The sequence below is a fragment of the Dipodomys merriami genome, unplaced genomic scaffold, assembly GCF_024711535.1.
Source record: "Dipodomys merriami isolate MVZ:Mamm:240054 unplaced genomic scaffold, mDipMer1.0.p SCAF_17, whole genome shotgun sequence".
Taxonomy (NCBI): domain Eukaryota; kingdom Metazoa; phylum Chordata; class Mammalia; order Rodentia; family Heteromyidae; genus Dipodomys; species Dipodomys merriami.
The window spans coordinates 1,941,395-1,961,760 of NW_027203048.1; the positions used below are offsets into that span (position 1 = coordinate 1,941,395).

The following is a 20,366-nucleotide window of genomic DNA, read 5'->3' on the forward strand; positions in this document are numbered from 1 at the left end:
TGAGCTGAAGAGCTGAGGAACAGCGCCCAGGCCCAGAGTTCAAGCCCCACGACCGACAAAAAAAAAAAAAAAAAAAAACAACAAATAAGGAAGTTATTGTAATACACAAAAGCGAATTGAAAGTATTAACTTCAAATACTATTGTAGTACCAATAAATTTGGTACCAACAAGTCTCATGAAGACCTTAAATTTACATTTTAACTTTAATTTGATATCATGAGAATTAAATCACTTGAGAATTACCTATGGCAGAAAAACTATCTGTTCCTATAATTAAAAAAAATGTTCTCTAAGTTAGTGAAAATCTCATACTTATAGGCATAGTTTTTCTTTAGTATTCTACTGAGGGTTTCTTTTGAAATGAATATAATTACTCAGGATGACAAGAGCAGGAGAGAAAAAGAGTGATTATCCCAAATCAAAGATAGCTATTTGAGCAGTTAATCTTCCATTGTGGAGTATCTGGGAAAAAGTCAGTCTAGATTAGGGATAAATCTGAATAATAAAATGCTACTAAAGTAAGGAAAGGGGTGGGTCAAAGGGAGAGGAGAATGTTGAAAAGGATGACACTGAGCTGTATTTTTATTGTGAAAACATCATAAGTACAGCAAGTAGGAAACAATATAACATACCCCTATTACCCAGAAATTTCAAATATTAACACCTTCTCATATTTTGAAATTGCTTTCATCGCCTTACTCAGACTTCCTGAACTCCTTTCTTCCTAAGAAAGAAACATTCTACTAGACTTAGCATACATTTTTTTCATGAATTTTTATTTTTATTTTCTCTTTTCCATGCTTGGTACTCAAATTAAGCACCCGAAGCTTTTATTCAATGGCTGGTGCTCTACCACCTGAACCATGCCTCAAACTCCTTTATATTATATATATATATATATTAATTATTTAATTATATATATCATTATATATAATGATATATATATAATTAAATTATATATATTTATATTTAAAAATTATATATATATATATATATATATATATATATATATATATATATATATATATATATATATATATACACCTTTTCTTGGTAGACTTGTGTTTCCTACACAAGCACTCAAACACCAAAGCCATACTCACCCATTTTTGCTTTAGTTTATTTTTTCCTAAGGGATCTCATGCATTTTCTCCTGAACCAGCTTGGCCAGTCTTCCTACCACTGTCTCCACTTGGCTGGGATCATAGACCTGAATCATCACATAAGATTCTGATCAGTCTTTTTATTCTTGGATTCATCATTCTTTTTAACTACTATTCAGTTAACTCATCATGTGACCATACCTCAAAGTTATTTATTTCCTATTTGATGGACATTAGGGCCTCAAACTTGCTTGACTTGTTTGCTCAGCTGGAGCTCTACCACTTGAGCCATGCCTCTAGCCCTGTTCTTTGCTGATGATTTTGGAAATGGAGTCTCAAAGACTTTTTTGCCCAAGCTGGCTTTGAACCCTATGGATCTCAGCCTCCTGAGTAGTTAAGATTATGAGCCTAAGTGATCTAGATGGATTAGTATTTGGAATTTAAAGTATATTCTGGATATAAAGCCTTTGCTGTAGATCTTGTAGATCTTTCATCCTTCCTTTATTTAAAGTTTTAATTCTGAAATAGTCAAATTTATCAGTGTTTTGCTATGCTTTGCACATATTTTGTTTAGCTTGTGTGTTAATATATCTGAAATGCATGTTTGTGTTTGGTAAGAGGTTGTTTGAGCAATCAGATATCTTAACATAATTTTATAGAATACATTTTCCTTTTAGGCAGCACTATCACATATTGTCTCAAAGTAATTTCTCTCCATTTTATACCTGCCACAATGCTATGGGAAGAAACATCTCAAAAGCTTGTTGAATCTCTAAAGTAAGTGACTGACCAGTAATTTCCTTCATCTATGGTTAAATGACTGGCCTCAGTTTCCATTCACATCTATTACTAAAAAGAAGGGGTGATTATTTTTTCTGTTTTTGTTTATGCTTTCGTGCCCATTCTGGGGCTTAAAGGCCTGGACACTGTCCCTTAGCTATTTCTACTCAAGGCAAGTGCTTTACCACTTCAGCGACAACTCCACTTCTGGAATTTTTGGTTATTAATTGGACATAAGAGTCCAAGGCTTATTTTGAACCCCAATCCTCATATCAGTCTCCTGAGTAGTTAAAATTGTAGGCATGAGCCCCCGGTGCCCATCAGGAGGAGGAGGGTTTTTTTTCTTTTTGGGGGGGTAGGGAGTAGGGGAGCAGTCATGGGGCTTGAACTCTGGGCCTGGGCGCTGTCCCTCAGCTCTTCAGCTCAAGGCTAGCGCTCTACCACTTGAGCCACAGTGCCACTTACGGCTTTCTGAGTGATTTATTGGAGATAAGAGTCTCACAGACTTTCCTACCCAGGCTTTCTTTGAACCAGGATCCTCAGATCTCAGCATCCTGAGTAGCTATGATTAGAGGTGCCCGGCACCCGGCAAGGAGGTGTTTTTTTGAGGGTGTATTTCCCACAAAGGAGAATAGCTTCTCCTGTGTTTCTCTGCATTATGACCATTTAAGAGAGATTTTATAGGCCTGAGGAAAAAAAGAGCAATTAAAAAAGCAGCACTGAGATGAAAATGCCTTGGAGAACTCCTCATTATCTGAGTGACTTATTCTTATACCCCAGTCCTCCATGTTTCAAACATGTCTCAAACATGTGTTCCTGGACAGTTAAAGATCATGTGACTTAATGCACATTATGCCCATGTTTGAAAGTTGATATTTCAAATGTTAAATCTGTGAATATCAAAGTGTTTACCTTATTTGGCAGTGATTTTTAAATAAGTATCAGTATCGATGGGATTTTCAAAAAATGGGTATGAGTATCAATGGATCTGTATTAATTTAAAACATTAGGCATAGGAAAATGAAATGCACAGATCAGCAAAATCTGAGAAAATAAACAGTACCAGTATATGCTGTTTCTTGAGCATCTACTTACATCAGCTACTGTGCTAGCTTTCTTTGCTTATTACCTTTAATTAACAAACTAAATGTTATTTGAATTGAGCAGTATTATCACAAGCTAGTAGATGATAAAACTTAGAAAGGTTAATTAATTATCCAGAATGGAAAGAAAATTTTATTTAAAATGTATCTTTTTTCAAAATGTATTTATTTAAAATGTATCTTTTGTCCAAACTTAATTTTTTTTAAAAAAGGAAATTTTTAAAAACCGTTCCAATAGCACTCCAAAGTAGCAGAGAATGAACTTAATTTATTACCTCAAAATATCCAATATGATTGGGTCAGATAACCTGTGTTTTGTAACCTAAACCTTTTTTCCTTTAGGAACTAGATACAATCTTGTTCAAATATAAGAGAATTAATAATAATTTTCAGAGCAACACTATAGCCTCTAATCTGTTTTACAACTGTTTATTTCAATTCTTTGAAGTCATTAGTAATTAAGCATCTTCTGCTCATTATATAGCCCTCTTGAGCAAGATAGCAAGCAAAGGAACTTACAATTGCCATATTTGTCAACCAATTTGTCAGATACCTCCCTCTGCATTGCTGTATGAAATGAGCCTGTTTATATAATACTATCAAATGTCATCAGTATCAAGATAAGGAGCTTGGATCTGTGTGTGTGTGTCAGAGAGAGAGAGAGAGAGAGAGAGAGAGAGAGAGAGAGAGAGAGAGAGAGAGAGAGAGAGAGAGAGAGAGTGTTCCAGTACTAGGGCTTGAAGTCAGGGCCTCATGCTTTCCCTTGAGCCACCTCTACTTCTGTCTTTTTGCTTTTTAATTAGAAATAAGAATCTTGGGCTGGGAAGGTGGCTCAGTGGTAAAGCACTTGCCTTGCATGCATGAGGCCCTGGGTTCGATTGCTCAGCACCACATAAGCAGGAAAAAAAGCCAGGAGTGGCGCTGTGGCTCAAGTGGTTGAGTGCTAGCTTTGAGCTGAAGAGCTGAGGGACAGTGCCCAGGCCCAGGGTTCAGGCCCCACAACCGGACCCAAAAATAAAAAATAAAAAAAGAATCTTATGGACTTCTCTTCCTTGACTTGCTGGCTTTATAACTTAATACTCAGATCTCAGCCTCCTGAGTTGCTAGGATTACAGGCATGAGCCACTAATGTCCTGATGAGCTTGCATTTTTAAATGACAGAAAGAGAAGCCCATTCATGTCACATGTATTTAGAAAGCATATACTCAGTATATAAACATATATAAGCATATACTCAGTATATAAACAACAGCAAACCAAACAGACTAGAAGCTTGAGCTTCTGGGGCTCATATTCTAGAAAGCATACTGTGACATAGTGTTTTGAAGTTAACTTTAATAAGTTGGTGTAAACTGTGAAATAACAAGAATAGTATGGTATAGTATTAAAAAAAATTAGTACCACTGTATTCATTCTTCATTCCATTGAGATCAAGTTCTATAATTCACATCCATCCCTCTAATGGAGAATGCTTATAGCTTTTGCTATTATTAAATAAAGCTTTAGTAAATATATCTTTCTATGTAACTTCTTACTCGGTTATCTTCTTAAGATACCTTCTACTGGAATTAAAAGTGTTGGTATTTGATGCTTCTTGATTTTAGCTTTCTCTGGTGGGCTGTACCAACATACCATGTAAGTACATTTCATTTTCATTAGCTATTGACATTCTATCTTTTGTCCATATGCTGCTTATATCCTCTACCTAACCTGCTCAAAATCTACTTTCCTTTTACTTCTAAGCATCTATCATACTTTAAAGACAATTGCTTCTATTTTTCCATGTTGTTTGATTTCTTGGACTCCCCAAGCTTTGAATTTCTATTCATTTGAATATATACATATTTAAATATGTACCAATTTTATCTTTTGTAGCTTCTGCCTTGGCGTTTATGTTCAGAAAAATCCATCTAGATCTTAATAAATAGGATTGTCTCAACTTTTTATTCCAAATATCAATGTTTTTAAAATATATATGATAGTGTTATTTGATCCTAACTTTTATCATCAAAAGTGTTATCAAGGGATGTTGATGTCAATTACAAAATTATCTTCCTGTCCCCCTTAGTCTATAATGCTTCCTTGATCATATATTAAGTGATTATATATAGCTGGATCTATTTCTTGAGCTTCCATTCTGTTATGCTGATCCATATGTCTATTTTTGTGCCAGTAAACTGCATTTATTTGAAGAGAGCTCAAATTTCCATTCTTGAGTTTGTGCTTCGGCAAGCTAAACACTCCTTGCTCTTTGAATTGCTGCTCTTGTGCTTAGCATACAAGTCCTAGCCCAGGCCCTCTGGGCTAAATCAGGCCTTAGTGAGATGAAAGACTAGGCCTTACAGTGCTCAGAAATTGACTCACCTAAGGACAGAAGTAAGCAGTAAAGCTGAGTCCTGTGGTTCTAATCTGTAATTCTAGCTACTTTGAAGGCAGAAATCAGGGAGGACAGCTTGGGAAAAAACAAAGTTTGGGAGACTCCATTTCAACAATGGTAAGACACAATGTTATACACCTGTTATTTCAGCTATAGGGAAAACATGATGGCTGGGTACAATGGAATACATCTGTGATTCCCAGTAAAAATAGGAAACACAAGGAGAAGGATCTCAGCCCAGTGGAGGCCAGTGAGGCTATAAAGTGACCTACTTCTCAAAAATAACTAATGCCAAAAGAGACTGGAGAGGTGATTCAAGTGGGAGTGCTTGCCCACGCCAGTTTGAGGCCCTGAGTTCAACTAACTCCCTAGTAATACCCCTCAGGATAAAAGAAGTGTCCAGCCAAGAGGAGGAAGAGGGACAGTCTTACTCTGAAATAATAGTTTCTATTGTAGAAAATCCTATCTTAAATAGGGTTGAAATTCCAACTCCCCTATTTTCTTACTGTGTGACCTTGGACAAGTTTTGTGCACTCCCTCAGCCCTATTTCCCTCAACCGGAAAATGAAAACAGTACTAGCTACTGAATAATTTTATCATAAAGATGTTGTTCTTACTGTTGTTATTGCTATAGATTAGCTATTTAATATTTTGAAGACGTTATTAATATACGTAACAAATTGAATAAGAAAGGTTCACACATGTAATCCTAGCAACTTAAGAGGCTGAGATTTGAGGATTGCAGGTTGAAGCCAGCCCAGGCAGTCAAGTCCCCATGAAACTTTTTATCTCCTATTAACCACTCAGAAATCAGAAGTAGTATTGTGGCTCAAAGTGGTAGAGTGCTAGCCTTGAGTTAAAGAGCTCAGGGACAGCACCTAGGCCCTGAGTTCAAGCCCCATGGCTGGTAATAATTTTTTTTAAAGATAGAAAAGGTTCTACAAAGACACCAATGTGCTAGAGAGGGTATCTCACTTCATCTGGTGTCACCCAGGTCTAGCCTGCTCCCTGCAGAGGATACCATCCTCAGTAGGAACAAAAGGCACTGGTTAATTGGGTTCTGAAGTGTTTGTATAGGCAAATCTGCCAATCCTTGATTAAGGTAAACTTAAGGTTCAAATATACTATCTGATTGTCTAGAGGTTTCCTTTCGGTGTCAACACAGAAGAGCATCAGATTAATGGGAAGAGACAATATTATTTTATCTTAATCTGCAACTCAGCTGTGTGGAAACTAAGTATTACCCAACACACTGCTTCAAGTGGCAGTGACACCGGCCCAGAAGCATTTGTCATCCCCACAGGGTGCCAAAGGAAGCAAGACTTCTGCTCCTTCAGCACCTGTTACCTGTGCTCTCCGTGGCTGGGAGGGAGGGCAGGTAGAGGATGCCATGTACTGCCTGCACACAAGACTGCCAAGCCAAACACACCCGGAAGGTCTAATTTTAGTCTGGTTGGCCTTGGCATTGTTGACTTTCAACCAAGATAATTTTTATATGCCACAATGAAGTGCTTTGTTCCAGTTTTACTAGATCCTACACAAAAATCTGACAAGGTCAGAATAAATCAAATTTAGACCTAGACACAAATCAATGACCAGAAGCCTGGACTAGAGAGGGTTAACACACCTCTCTAGCAAATAAGCCTTTTCATCCATCCATCAAGACACTTCAAGAAAGGTGTCTTAGATATGCTTCTTCTAGACAGTCTTCTCACTTCCTCTGCCTTCTTTTTAGTGAACCTTCTGTTGGTTGCTCATCACAGATGTCTTTACAACTTCAGGCAGTAGATATGAAATCTGCTTCCTCTGCCCCTCTGTATCAAACAAAGCTTGTCTATCTGTACATATGGGCTTTATTTGCTATCCTAACCTGTCATGGAATATACACTAGATTCTGGAAGTAGAGACAACTATATAATTTACAAACTATTTCCATGGTATGTTTCTTTCAATGACTTTAGCAATTATTTCAGGTAATACATTTCATAGAACTCCCACATGGGAGAAAACAAAAATTCAGTGAGGATGGGGCTGGGGAGGTGGTTCAGTAGTAGAGTGCTTGCCTTGCATGCATGAGGCCCTGGGTTCGATTCCTCAGCACCATATAAGCAGAAAAAGCCAGAAGTGATGCTGTGGCTCGTGTGGTAGAGCACTAGCCTTGAGCTGAAGGGCTGAGGGACAGCGCCCAGGCCCAGAGTTCAGGCCCCACAACCGGCAAAAAAAAAAAAAAATCAGTGAGGACTCAAAACTGTGCAAAAGTCACTCAGGAAACTGTGTGGATTGGAACTGGAGGCTAGTTCTGAATGCTTTAGGGAAAGGTTTAGGACACAAAGCTACCAAAATCGAGGAAACCCACAGGGACCTAAGGTAATTACCCTGGGGTAGCACATGGTTTTGTTGCCAATAGATCCAGGTCAAGACACCAGAATGCTATACTCTACTTCCAGGCAAAGAGTCATATCCTGTCCAATCTGGACAGCTAAGGTTGATTCAGAGATGTTCCTGTTTCCAAAGCCTGCTTGGATCTCTCCTTTGTCTTTCAGCTAATTCTTTTCTGGACCATCCTTGACACAGCCTTAGGCACCAAGAAGTGATGATCTATGGGTTCATCATTCTTTTCTTTCTGAATTTGCACTATTTGAATTGAATTTCAATTGTTATAATGATCATCAGAGAGCGCATTAACACTGGCTATTTCCTTCTGAGTAGTTCAAGCACCATTACTGCCTGCTCTCTCTCTCTCTCTCTCTCTCTTCTCTCTCTCTCTCTCTCTCTCTCTCTCTCTCTCTCTCTCTCTCTCTCTCTCTCTCTCTCTCTCTCTCTCTCTCACACACACACACACACACACACACACACATCTAGTGAAAACATAGTAACATCAATAATCTCATGTGGACAAAATAGACCCTCAGTGACATGAGTGACCTGGTATATTCTGCCCTAGGGAGACTGCACTTCCAACACAATGTCTCCTACCACAGCTTCTGATGAGTGCTGAGATGTCATCCCAGTTCCCCTCCTTTGTAACAATGACATCCAGAGCTAAGCAGGGTAGGCCCATGTCCTACAAGTGAGTCCCAAAATAATGCTGTGAATACATTATTTGAAATAGGTCCTGAGACCTATCTGTGAATGAAAGCTGTTTTTTGTTTCTTAATGTCTTGACTTTTTCTGATTATATATGTTCTATATGTTCACTATAACAAGTTCAGAGAGACACGGAGACACTTGAATTTCACTGCCAGCAGTGACAACCACAATAAGGATTTTTGATATTTCCTGTGCATGCAAGTTTGAGTGAGGGTGCGTATAAAGCAAAAGCAGGGTGCTACTATCATTTTGTGACCTGCTTTTCTCGCTTAACAGTTGATTACAATATCTTCTCTCCTTTTGTCTTCCTTTTTTGGGCACGAGGCTCACTCAGATTCATTACATCAGTTAGCATGTGGCACATCACTATCACTGCCTTTGTAAAGCCCTTCTCGGATTTTCTTATGTAATTTTTTTTCTCCTTTATTTTTGATAAGCTTCCATTCCCTTCCTCTAGTCTGTGTGTTGCATACATATCTTCAGGCAAATATATATTTTTGAAAATAAGTAGAGTTTGTTTATGTCTTTATGTTTTAGCTTAATGATATGAATCAATACCAATGAATCAACCAACGCAGATCTCAGTATCCGTTTTAACAGCTTCATAATTCCCACTGTTCAGTTCAACCAAAATTTACCTACCCAGTTTCCTGAGGTAGATACTAGGCTGGTTTTTGTTGTTTGTTTTGTTGTTGTTGTTTGGTGTGACTGGTTTTTTAATTCCAGGCCTCACACTTACTAGGCAAGTGCTCTATCATTATGTCACACACCCAGCCCTTGTGCTTTTAGTTTATTTTTCAGACAGGTCTTGAAATTTTGCTAGCCAACCTCAGGCTAAAAACTTGCTACTTTAATCTTCCCAGCAGCCGGGATTACAGGCTTATATAACCATACCCTTGCTTGAATCATTTTAAACAATGCTGTTGGTGTATATGAATATGTATGCATATACTCACATGATTATTTTTTGAGATACTTCAGCAAAATCACTCTTTAAAACCTTTCCCCTCAATCTTATAGCTTCTAAACAAGTTTCATTGCCAGTTCTTTAGGAATAAGCATGTTTGTGCATGCATGCTCTCTCTCCCTCTTTTCCTCTCTTTCTTCTTCCTTCTCTTCTTCCTTCCCACTTCCCCCTTGGTTGGTTCACAAATGGCACTTAGCATAGTCATCATGTAGATTCTTTCTTATGGCTCAACTGATAAGTTCCACCTATTGATAGTAGGGATCTCTGGCTAGTGAATGGATTTGACATTTCCTGAGAACCTGATCAGTGATGGGCTCTGAACTCAGTACTAGAGGAATGAGACAATCACTCTGCCCCTGGAAAAACACACCCACACTCCAAATCTGGTGAGATAACAGATAAGAATGACAGATATTACTATGGATGGAAGCTCTACAAAGCACAGTCAAGATATGAAAAAGAGAACCAGACAATGATGTTATTGATATTATGTCTTATGTACGTGAAATATGAATTAAAAGAACAAGATGGACTAATGAAAACTGTTCTCAGATCAAAAAGAAACAGCAAAAGGGAACACAATCAAGAAGCTGGACTTGCTAAAGCAAGCTGGAAGGAGGGTGAGAAGAAGACTAAAGAAGTGTATGCTAGGAGTGGTCAGGGGAGAAGGAACAGGGAAAAACAGTACAGTGGAGTAGGGAGAGGCTGCTGTGGCAGGACAGGCCCAGATGAAAAGGTCTAGAAAGTCCTGAAATGTTTGGAGTCCAGAGTGAGGGCAGTAACAGACCATAGCTGCTTTAAGCAGGAGAAGGATATGGTAAATTTCAGGTTTTAAAGACATTTTGTTGGCTACAGGATGGAATGTAGGTTTCTGGGCTCAGAGCAAAACTGTGAATGGAGAAGCAAGTTATGTGGTTATTGTCGGAGTGAGAGAAGTTATAGCTTGTGCCAAGGTGATGGTGACAGAGAGAAGTAAATGAGATAGAAAGTTGGGTAACAAAATCTACCAACTACTTAACTTGACAGTTGACTAGATACAGGGACATGGAAGAAATGAAGAAGTCCAGGGCAAACAAACTCTAAGTGGGATGTTTGGCAGATGGCAGCACCATTTACCCAGAGAGGAGTGGTGGTAGGAAGGAATTTTGAGGGATGAAAGAATGTTTGAATAATATGTGGAGTTTGCTGTGGTTATAGCACACAATAATGGAAATGTCAAATGGGCAACTGGGTAGATTACCAAGTTTCCAGGGAAGATCTGCTGTGGAAGTAGATTTGGGAACCCTATTACAATTCTGAGCAAAAATGTGTTGAGTAAATGAATTGGCTAATTAATTTATAGTATCATCACTCAAGTAGAACATGGTACCTATATAAAACCACCTTTGTGAGTATTTTAAAGTTGTCTTATTTAAGACTTACTTGAGCCCGGTGCTGGCGACTCACTCTTGTAATCCTAGCTCCTCAGGAGCTGAGATCTGAGGATCATGGTTCTAAGCCAGCCTGGGCAGGAAAGTTTGTGAGGCTTTAACTCTAATGAACCACCAGAAAACTAGAAGTGGAGCTATGGCTCAAAGTGGTAGAGCATTAGTCTTGAGCACAAAGAGGCTCAGGGACAGTGCCCAGGCTCTGAGTTCATGCCCCACAACTAAAAAAAAAAAAAAAAAAAAGACTTATCTATGCAAGTTTGAGAATTATTGTAGGGATGACTACTTAGGATCATGCTGAGTACAAACATCTCTGAGGGAAAGAACAATGGCATGAGGATCAAAAGACCAGTGAACCCTGACTCAGCCATTACCGTGGACACACACAGGGCCATGTCACCCATCCCTCTGCTATCAATAGATAGCAAGGATAAGGTGGCACTCCCAGAGTTTAAGAGACTGAGGAGATGTGCCCGGTGATACAGGACACTGGTCTGCTCCTTCCTGGCAGCTCCCTGCTGCTCTGAAGTAAGGACCACCATCCCTCCCCACTGAGACTTGGCAGCATAGCCTAGAACACAATCTGTTGGGCAGAAGGCAGTGATTATTAATGAAAGCATTTCCTCTGTTAGATATTTCACAGAAGCATGAGAGGTTCTGACACTGCCAAAGATGGCCTGTTTCCTTTCATACAAACCAGTTCTCAGGATGCCCAGGGAAGCAAAAATAAGATGCATAAAAGCGGTGGCTGCCTGAAATACCCTCCTATGAAAGGTCATCGGCTATTAATCAGCTCAAACTTCTGTTCAGTGGGTGAGTGAGGAACTGAAAGGAAATCTCCCTAACTCAACAGCTGATGCTTAGCTTGGGCTATGGGATCCTCAAGTGACTTTCCTCTCTCAAGTCACATGACCAGCACTTTTACTTGAAGGATACTGAGTCAACAGGACCCAAAAGAGAATTCCTCTGTCTCCGAATTTATGTGCTTCTAATCACATGTACTGAGCCAGGTGACTCCTAGAAGTCTCTCAGGACCAAAATCTTAAAGCATCTGCTACTCTATCTTCTGTAGCAGCTCAGTTTGCTGATGAAGGATGAGTACAGAAATGGCTACTGTTACCAAACTCCTTGCTTTGTGGAAAAACCTATTGGAAAGAATTCAACATATTCTCTATCGTCTTCATAGCTCTGTGAGCAAATAGCACAATTTCCATTTGACAAACAAGGCAACCGGGGCTCCATTGTTCTAAGTTGCTGATCAAAAATCGCTCATCTTGTATTTAATGGGAACATCATTGGATCCCAGGTCTGATTCCAGCACCTTCAACGATGTGAAAATAAGAGAGACTGACTTATGTCATCATAACCCCTTTGTACATCACCTTCACAATAACAATAAATAAATTTTTAAAGAGAGAGAGAGACAGAGAGACAGAGAGACAGAGAGAGGCTGAGTTATAATAATAGAAAGGAAAGAGAATCAAAATTTTGGGCAAGGAAAGCTCAATTTTTATGGAAAATTGAAGAGGGATGCTATGGTGACCAGAGGAGAGTCAGAAGACAAAAGACGTAATGGGGGAGGGGGGAGGCTGGGAAGTGATGTGAAGGGTAAACAAAGGAGGAGGCTGCAGTGCTTGGTAAGAAATGTACCCATTATCCTGCCCATGCAATTGTAACCCCTCTGTACAGTATGTTCACAAATAAAATAAAATAAAATTTAAAAAAAAATAAAAAATAAATAAATAAATAAATAAATAAATAAAAAGACATAATGGGGGCAGGAGTAAAGGGACTTAAGTAGGGTAGTGGATGAAGGCAGGGTCACAGGTCACTGGAGGGTTCAAAGAATTTCACAAGTTTATGGTGCAGCAGAATCTTTGAAGATGCAGGAGGAGGGCATGAAGCAGTGAATGCAATCCTAGGCTTTGGTCTGAGAAATTCTCAGGTGCCCAGGACATTTCCATTGCATCCTGAAAATTATAAAGCAGATGATGGGTTATTCTGATCCCTAAGAGCTGATTTTCCCATTCTGGTCCTTTGCAAACTCAAGTTTTACTCCCACCCCCTCACCCCCTCCTACCCCCTCACCCCCTCCTACCCTCTTACCCTCTCACTCCCTCCCACCCCCACCCCAGCTATCAATTGGATTTAGCTCTGGACCAACTAGACCCAAGGATTGATGTCTACCCACAGCTTCCCCTCTAGAGTCAAAACTGTTCCTCCAGACAGGCCACTGGAACCCTCTGGCCCTCAGTCCCTTCACTACAGAAGGAGAGCTCCGATGGGAACTTGGGAGCAGCTGGGGCAGGCCCATTCCTCACAGCCGGGTCCCATGCAGTGGAGTGCCAGAGGGTCCAGGATGCCCAGCCCATCTCAGTGCCTAAGGATCAAAAGCCTGGGTGTAATAGGAGCCTACAGGCCTCTTGCTGAGACTGGCACTTCTGGGATGTGTTACAAACTCACTATGTTCCCCTGGTATAAATGTCTAACCTCTCAGGCCTCCTCTAGAAAACAGAGCGTCTGGATCAGCTGATTGAACCCCAGGGCCCACTTCTGCTTTCCCTTCGTGTATTCATTACACGTTTTTTTGAACAAACTCTCTCATCACTTGCCCTAACAGTGCCACTGCCTCTGCTATCAAAGTATTTTTCCTCATTTATTATAGATCAAATATGTACTTTTACCTTTTATCTTGGGTTCCCTGAGGACAGAGTCTGTGCTCCACTGCTTGTTTCCTGCTTGTGGGCCAGAACCTCCGCTGTAATCCCACGAGGTTCGGGTTTGATGCCGCAGCAGTGGAGAATGCTGTGCGGTGGGCATTCTCTTACCCAAAGCAGGCTCTGCTTCCCAGACAGACAATGCAATGCCAGTCTGTGATCAACGCTCTGTCTTCACTCCCCCAGGAAAGGCTCCCAGGCCCTTGTGAGCACTTTGGCTTTGGGAGGAGGAAGAAAAGAAACAGAAAAAGGCAGAACCTCAGATATTTGTCTTTGTTGGAAAGGAAAAGCCCACACATTGTGCTGGCACACATTGGTTTTCTGGATCTGAGGGGGTTGAAAATAGAAGTCATTTTGACATCTTTACACACAGAGTTAAAAATGACTGGTAGCTTATAGGCCTCTGATGTTTGACCCACATAGTGTGCTAGAAGGTTAGAGAAGCCTACGCTTTCTGTCATAGCCCCGCCATTAGCTGTCCTATGGATCTAGAAGAATCTGTCTTTGTTCTCAACCCCATCCCCCTAAAACCACAGGGTTTGAACCTGAAGAACCCAGAGGATGATCTCTCAACCTTTTGTCTTCTCTAAGTGTGTAGTTTATGAGTTCTTAATGCTGGCTTCTAGAACGAGGATCTTGAAACCATATCAGGGATGCCAGGTGGGAAGAATAAAAATGTGAGTAGCAGCTGCACAGCTTTGGGTGTTCGCTGCTTAAGACAATTTTCTGTTACTTTCCTCCATGCCTACAGCAGTGTGGCACACATTGGCTGATGATCTTATTCACCTGGGCTGCAAGTTACATGTGTAGACTTCCCTCTAAGGCTTGGTCCCACAAAGGAAGCCAAGGATCATTATTGTATTCAAGCAGATTTGGGAAATCCTGCTTAAAAGTTTTCACCTGGGGACAAGTTCCACTGGATTGGTAGGAATTGGTCTTGGTGCATGCACCCTGCTGCCCTAGCTCTTTGTTGTGATAGTTCCTGCCATCATACTTCTTTTGTTAAAGAGGTGTAAACATCACCTAGACCTGGGCCTTCAAGACAGAAACCAGAATTTCCCATACCACCCTTCCCAGCATGGAGCCTTTCCCACAGAAGATGCGCAGGAATGTCTTTCAGAATGAGTTTCCTTGGGAGTTTTCTGTCTGTTAAATTAATTGTGACACTTGTCATTAGAGACACTGAACTATGATACTAAGTACAAGAGAAAGCACAGAGCAGTGAGAGCCACTAGAATAGAAGGAAGGACTGCACAAAGCTTTGTGAGAAGAATATTCAGACAGATGACAGAGACAACTCCTCCATGTCAGGCAGGAGTTAGAGCAAGAGCAAGGCCACTCTCTTGCCATTATTTCAGTGTGCAGGCCAGAGGCCTAGGCCTGGAGAGATCTGATTGATTCAAGGTTGATCTGGGTAATCGGATACTGGAACCAGCCTGGCTCCCAGCACAATTGCCTGCTCTGCTGCATTGCATGCATTCCAGAGGCCTACAGCCTGAGTTCCAACGCCCTTTCTTTTTGCTGTTCTGGGCCTGTTTCCAAGCCTATTTTGCCACTCATGCGCTTGTGCTGCTGTGTGTCTCTACATGTGTCTGGACTGCTCCATCTCAGCCATCCAGTTTTTTGACAAATCAGCCAGGCTGATTGCCAGACTACCTGGGCGGAGCTGGCTGTGCCGTCACACTCAACAGTGTACCATCACACTCCACAGGCCCTGGTATGTCCTAGGGAGCGCATGGAGTGGGTTAGAGACACACTCACAGCAACACACACACACTTTTATTTTGTCTGGAATCCTCTTCAATACTTACAGGGTCAAGACTCACGTGGATACTTCTCTGCTCCTTGAAGGGCCTTTTCTTCCTCCAGGAAGCTCACCTGGCCCTCTTCCAAGAATGGACATGATTGCCTGCTCTGCCTCTTTCATCCTGGAACCTGTTATAGGGTAGGAAGTAAAAGAGAAATAAGCAAACATCAAGGCAGGAAGCTTCCAAGCAAGAGAAAATGATGTCCAGTATTAGAAAATAAAGAGATTCAAGAGAACTCCATTCATTCATTATGAAACCTTTCCTAGCTGGTTGAGCCAAGGAAGAATAATTCATCTCTTTGACCTTCAGAGTGTTCTTCAGTAAAAAGGAAGTAATGAGTATTACTTTCTGAGAGCAATGTTATATGGGAAAATGATGATGCTCAAATCTCCCTATATACTAAGGCAGTTTACAAAAACCCATCTATTCTGGATATCATTTGCCATCAAGTACTGCTGGGCTTTCTTCCCCAAGGGCTTGGTTCCTCATCAAATCCTCTTGTCCACCACAGCCCTTCAAGCCCATTTCTTTTTATGCCTAGCACTAAGTTTTTCACTAATGCAATTCAAGCAATGAGATTCTCTTTTGGTTTAGGGTAGGGCTGGATTTAACATCATTTTCTGGAATGTGAGCTTAAAAGTAACTCATTCACCTTCCCTCCCGTTCCCTCCCCTCTTAACAAAACACTTGTGTCCTGACTGGTTCTTAGGTTAAAAAAAAACTCTAGAGCTGACTTGTGCCAGGACATGTCAAGGTGAAGTCTGTGATTCTTATTTATAACACCTGTGTAGCAAATCAGAGCAGAGTAGAGTAGACCTTCAGGACTGCCTTGGTCCAATTTGCTCATTTTTGAAATGGGGAAAGTGAATAAAAGGAAGCAAAGGATCTTGCTCAGGATCACAGAATAAGATCAAGGCAGAGCTGGCATTCTTCTCCTCTCACATTATCATGCCTCTACTGAGAATATTTTAAGATCTACTGTCATTGTTTTTTCATCCCTGTAATTAGAACTACTACTTGGCCCAGAACAAAAGGAGCATAAGTTGGGATATCCATCCACCCACACTTTCATTTATTTGTTAAATATTACTAAGGACCATCTTTGTGCCAGTTAGTAAGGATACTGAGGTAATAGACATAGTTCCTGCCTTCAAAGTGTTCAAAATTAAATAGTGACAAGAGGCAAGTGATCTGCTTTCCAAAGGGCAAGCTGTTTTCCTTGCGGTTAAATATTCCTGCCTATGAACTTCAGTTTATAGTATACTCGTAATGGCTCTAACTCTCCTAGAATATAGCTGATGAGACTGATCTTCCCTGGAAGAAATATGTCAAACAGCTCAGTGCCCCTCATTTATTCATTCCTTCAAAAGGTATTTGCTAAGCACCTATACAAATTACTAGGGATGCAGAGATAAGTAAAAGAAACTAACAATCCAGTAGAGAAATAAATCATGATTATGCAAGCTTTTTACAAGGGAAGGGAGACACGAGCGAAACGCCATGTAAGTGTGCCATGAGGGTTCGTGGAGGAGGCAGGGTGTGAGCTGAGATCACTTGAAGAAAGGGAAGATGTCTGAACAGGCAGAAGAGGATGTCATTCCAGGAAATGAGAACAGCATACGCAGAGCCATGTCGAATGTTCAAGTTCTGCAAATTGTAAATTGTTCATTATGGTTGGCATAGGAAACAGAAGGGACAGACTGGTAGAAAATCAGGATACAAGTAGGCAGGATTTGCATGGTGGGAAGGAGATGGAGATGAATCTTGGAGACAGAGGGGAAATGTTGAGGTCTTCAGGGAGCAGATCAGATGACAAAGTCCATATTTCAGAAATTCACTCAGGCAGCCCTATGGAAGATAGTCTGGAACTGAGAAGCTCCTGGAGAAAGCTCTTTATTAACCCAGGCAAGACATGATGAGGCTTGATGAGGGCATAGGCAACATCACTGTGAACCAGGCCAGAACTGGACTTTTGGCACAATCCATCCATTGTCAGACACACCTGAGTGAAGGTACTAACCAGGCAGGACCCCAAACCGAAAGCATGAAGTTATGTATTGGATCCTCCAGAATTGTGATTCATGGCCATCACAATGCTTCATTTGAGTGTGGGGGGATACAGAGAGAAACAGAGATCCATGGAGAATCTATCCTTGAACTGATACATTGTTGAGTTTCTAAAGGCACTTGGTGGAGGCGGTATTTAATACCCTTCAATTCATTTTCCCAGTATTAATGCAAAGTCGTTTCTTAGCTTGTGGTTTGGGTGATTCTGTCTTTTCCAAACAAGGCGGAGTTGGGCAAACTCACTGATCTCTCTTTCATCCCTTCTTGGAAGTAGTTCAGATTTAGCTGACCTTCCTGCTTCTGTTCTTTCTGTTCCTGCCCCTGAAATGTCTCTCATCTTCCTGTCTCTCTATGATGGTATGTCAGAGTCTTGAAGATGTACATTTAAATTTCAGCTCTGCATGCTTTAGTTGTGTGATCTTGTAAGAATTGCATTCTAAATGTCATGAAGCTTCCCAAGTCTTGGTTGCTTAGTTGATCACACAAAGCTATAGTTAAGGTGTATTATATGTTCCATTTAAGGTCGTCTTCACAGTAGCTATTATTATTATGAGAGGGATTCTAGTTCAATAATGAAGGTTTATAGCAGGGTATCAGTGGCTCATGCCTATTATCCTAACTATTCAGGAGGCTTAGATTCAAGTATCATGGTTCAAAGCCAGCCTGGACAAGAAAAGACTGATAGTCCAAAAGGCTGGAAGTGGAACTGTGACTTAAGTAGTAGAGCATTAACTCTGAGCAGAAAAGCTCAGAGACAGCATCCAGGACCTGAGTTCAAGTCCCAGGAGCACCACAAACACACACAAGAAGTGAAGATTCGCCAGTGGTTTCACACCTGTAATCCTAGCTACTTAGGAGGCTGAGATCTGAGAATCACAGTTCAAAGCTAGCCCAGGAAGGAAAGTCCATGAGACTCTTATTTCCAATTAACTACCAGAAAATCAGAAGTGGCGCTGTACAGCTCAAGTGGTAGAGCACTTGTCTTGAGCTGACGAGCTCAGGGACAGACAGAGTTCAAGCCCCAGGACCAAAAAAATAACCAAAAAAACAAAAAACAAAACTGAAGAGTTATGTATCGCTACTGAAAGAACAGAGTTATGTACAGAAAGGTTTTGCAATTCACCTTTTGATTCTCAGGATAACTGTGAATTATAGTTTTCTTACCCAGATTAATTAAACCTGACACCTGAATACCTACTTGATTTCCATATCCAGCTGTGGAATCCCACAGTAACATAATTAAGAGACAGTTGCTAATGAAAGACTTGGAACTTGAAATGAAGAACCAAAATAAATAGAGAAGCTTCAAGACAGAGGGCATAGCTGTTGAGCTCTGGGTACTTTTATCAAACAGAGGATCTTGAAAGAGAATAGTTGGCCATTTCTACAGTCTCATCTGTAGAGCAGCAGCCTAGGTGGACAATTTCATTGGTTGTTATGAGCATGGTTTGGTACCATCTACAGTGAAAGAATTGCTCAATGTTAGGTCATGCTACTAATAGTGGGTGTAGAATCTGTTTTAGAGGTTTGTCAAATAGCATTAAAATATGTGATGACGTTTTCCCTATGAGCCCTTGCAAGTATAGACCTGCCTAGAACTTGCGAGGAAATTCATTTCATGTACATTTCATGTACATTTCAGGTCCATTCAAGTAAATACTTCCAATTTCATTTAAAGATCTTCTGCTACTTTTTTTCAGTTTTGATGGTCCCTCAGAATTTTTAAGACTATCTCCACTTTTTAAACCAATGGTTAACTTATTGCACTTAAATTTTATTATTATAAAGCAATAACATTGAAGAGTATTTTCTTCAGAAACTATTATCAAGATTCTCCAGCACTAATCCAACTGTTCTGATTCTGAAATATTCTTTTGGATCTTTGTTTCTCTATTTATTTCTTAGTTACTCATCACAGTAAACTTAAGTTTCATTCTATCTACTATACGAATGAAAAAATTTAAGACAATGATTAATATTGTTCAAAGCAGCACAAATAGTAAATGGCCAGATTAGTCACCATCAGAAACTGGGAGCCTTTGGCTCATATCTGTAATCCTAGCTATTCAAGAGGCTGGGGTTTTAGGTTCATAGTTTGAAGCTAGTCCACGCAGAAGAGTATATGAGACTTATCTCCAACTAACTATCAAGAAGCCAGAAGTGGAACTATAGCTCAAGTGGTAAAATGCCAGCCTTGAGCAAAAAGAGAGCTACTTAAGAGAGAGCACCCAGGCTCTGAGCTCAAACCCCAGTACCAGCACCAAATCAATCAATCAATCAATCGTCAAAAGTGATTCCAAATCTTCCTTGTCCCCCTGTACTCTACTATGAGGTTGGCCACATAAACTAGAATACAGGTAGCATTATTTAATGCACCATTAATTTGACTTTCTATCAGTAATAACAGCCTGGAATTACATCAGTGAATAGTCACCAACCAGCCCCTAGAAAAAAGCCATAGAACTTTCAGCTCTGAAAATAAGCAGTTTCTAAGATGAGAGAAGTAAGAACTAAATGCAACTGACAAAAATGAGATATTTTCATTTGTAAAAGGAAGTTACAGCTTCAGAACTAGACCAACCATGCTTGCCAATCAGATTTTCTAAACTACTTTTCATCACTGGGTTAGAAAAATCTCATAGTTCTTGCCAATAGTCCCATTTGTATCTGTAAGGTTTGGAGAAAGGAGACCTCTGCATGGTTCTTCAGACAGAAAAGAGTTTATTAGCAGAGCCAACTGGCCAGCCTGCACCAGAAGGAGATGTGCAGAGAGCGGACTATGACAGGGAGAAAAGTTATAGAAGGAGAGGGGAAGAGGAGAAGGTGGGGGAGGACCTCAGGGCCTGGAGAACCTCCCACTGCCCCCAGGTGTGCCAGTTACCTGGGTTACAGGTGATGAGTAGAGACTTGTAGAGAGGGCCACATG

The 20,366-nt window shown here is 40.5% G+C and overlaps 1 protein-coding gene across 2 annotated transcripts in view; it reads left to right on the plus strand.

Moving 5' to 3' along the window:
- Vsnl1 (visinin like 1) overlaps positions 1–20,366 on the plus strand; it is a 114,256-nt gene that overhangs the window by 43,926 nt on the left and 49,964 nt on the right. The window lies entirely within an intron of this gene.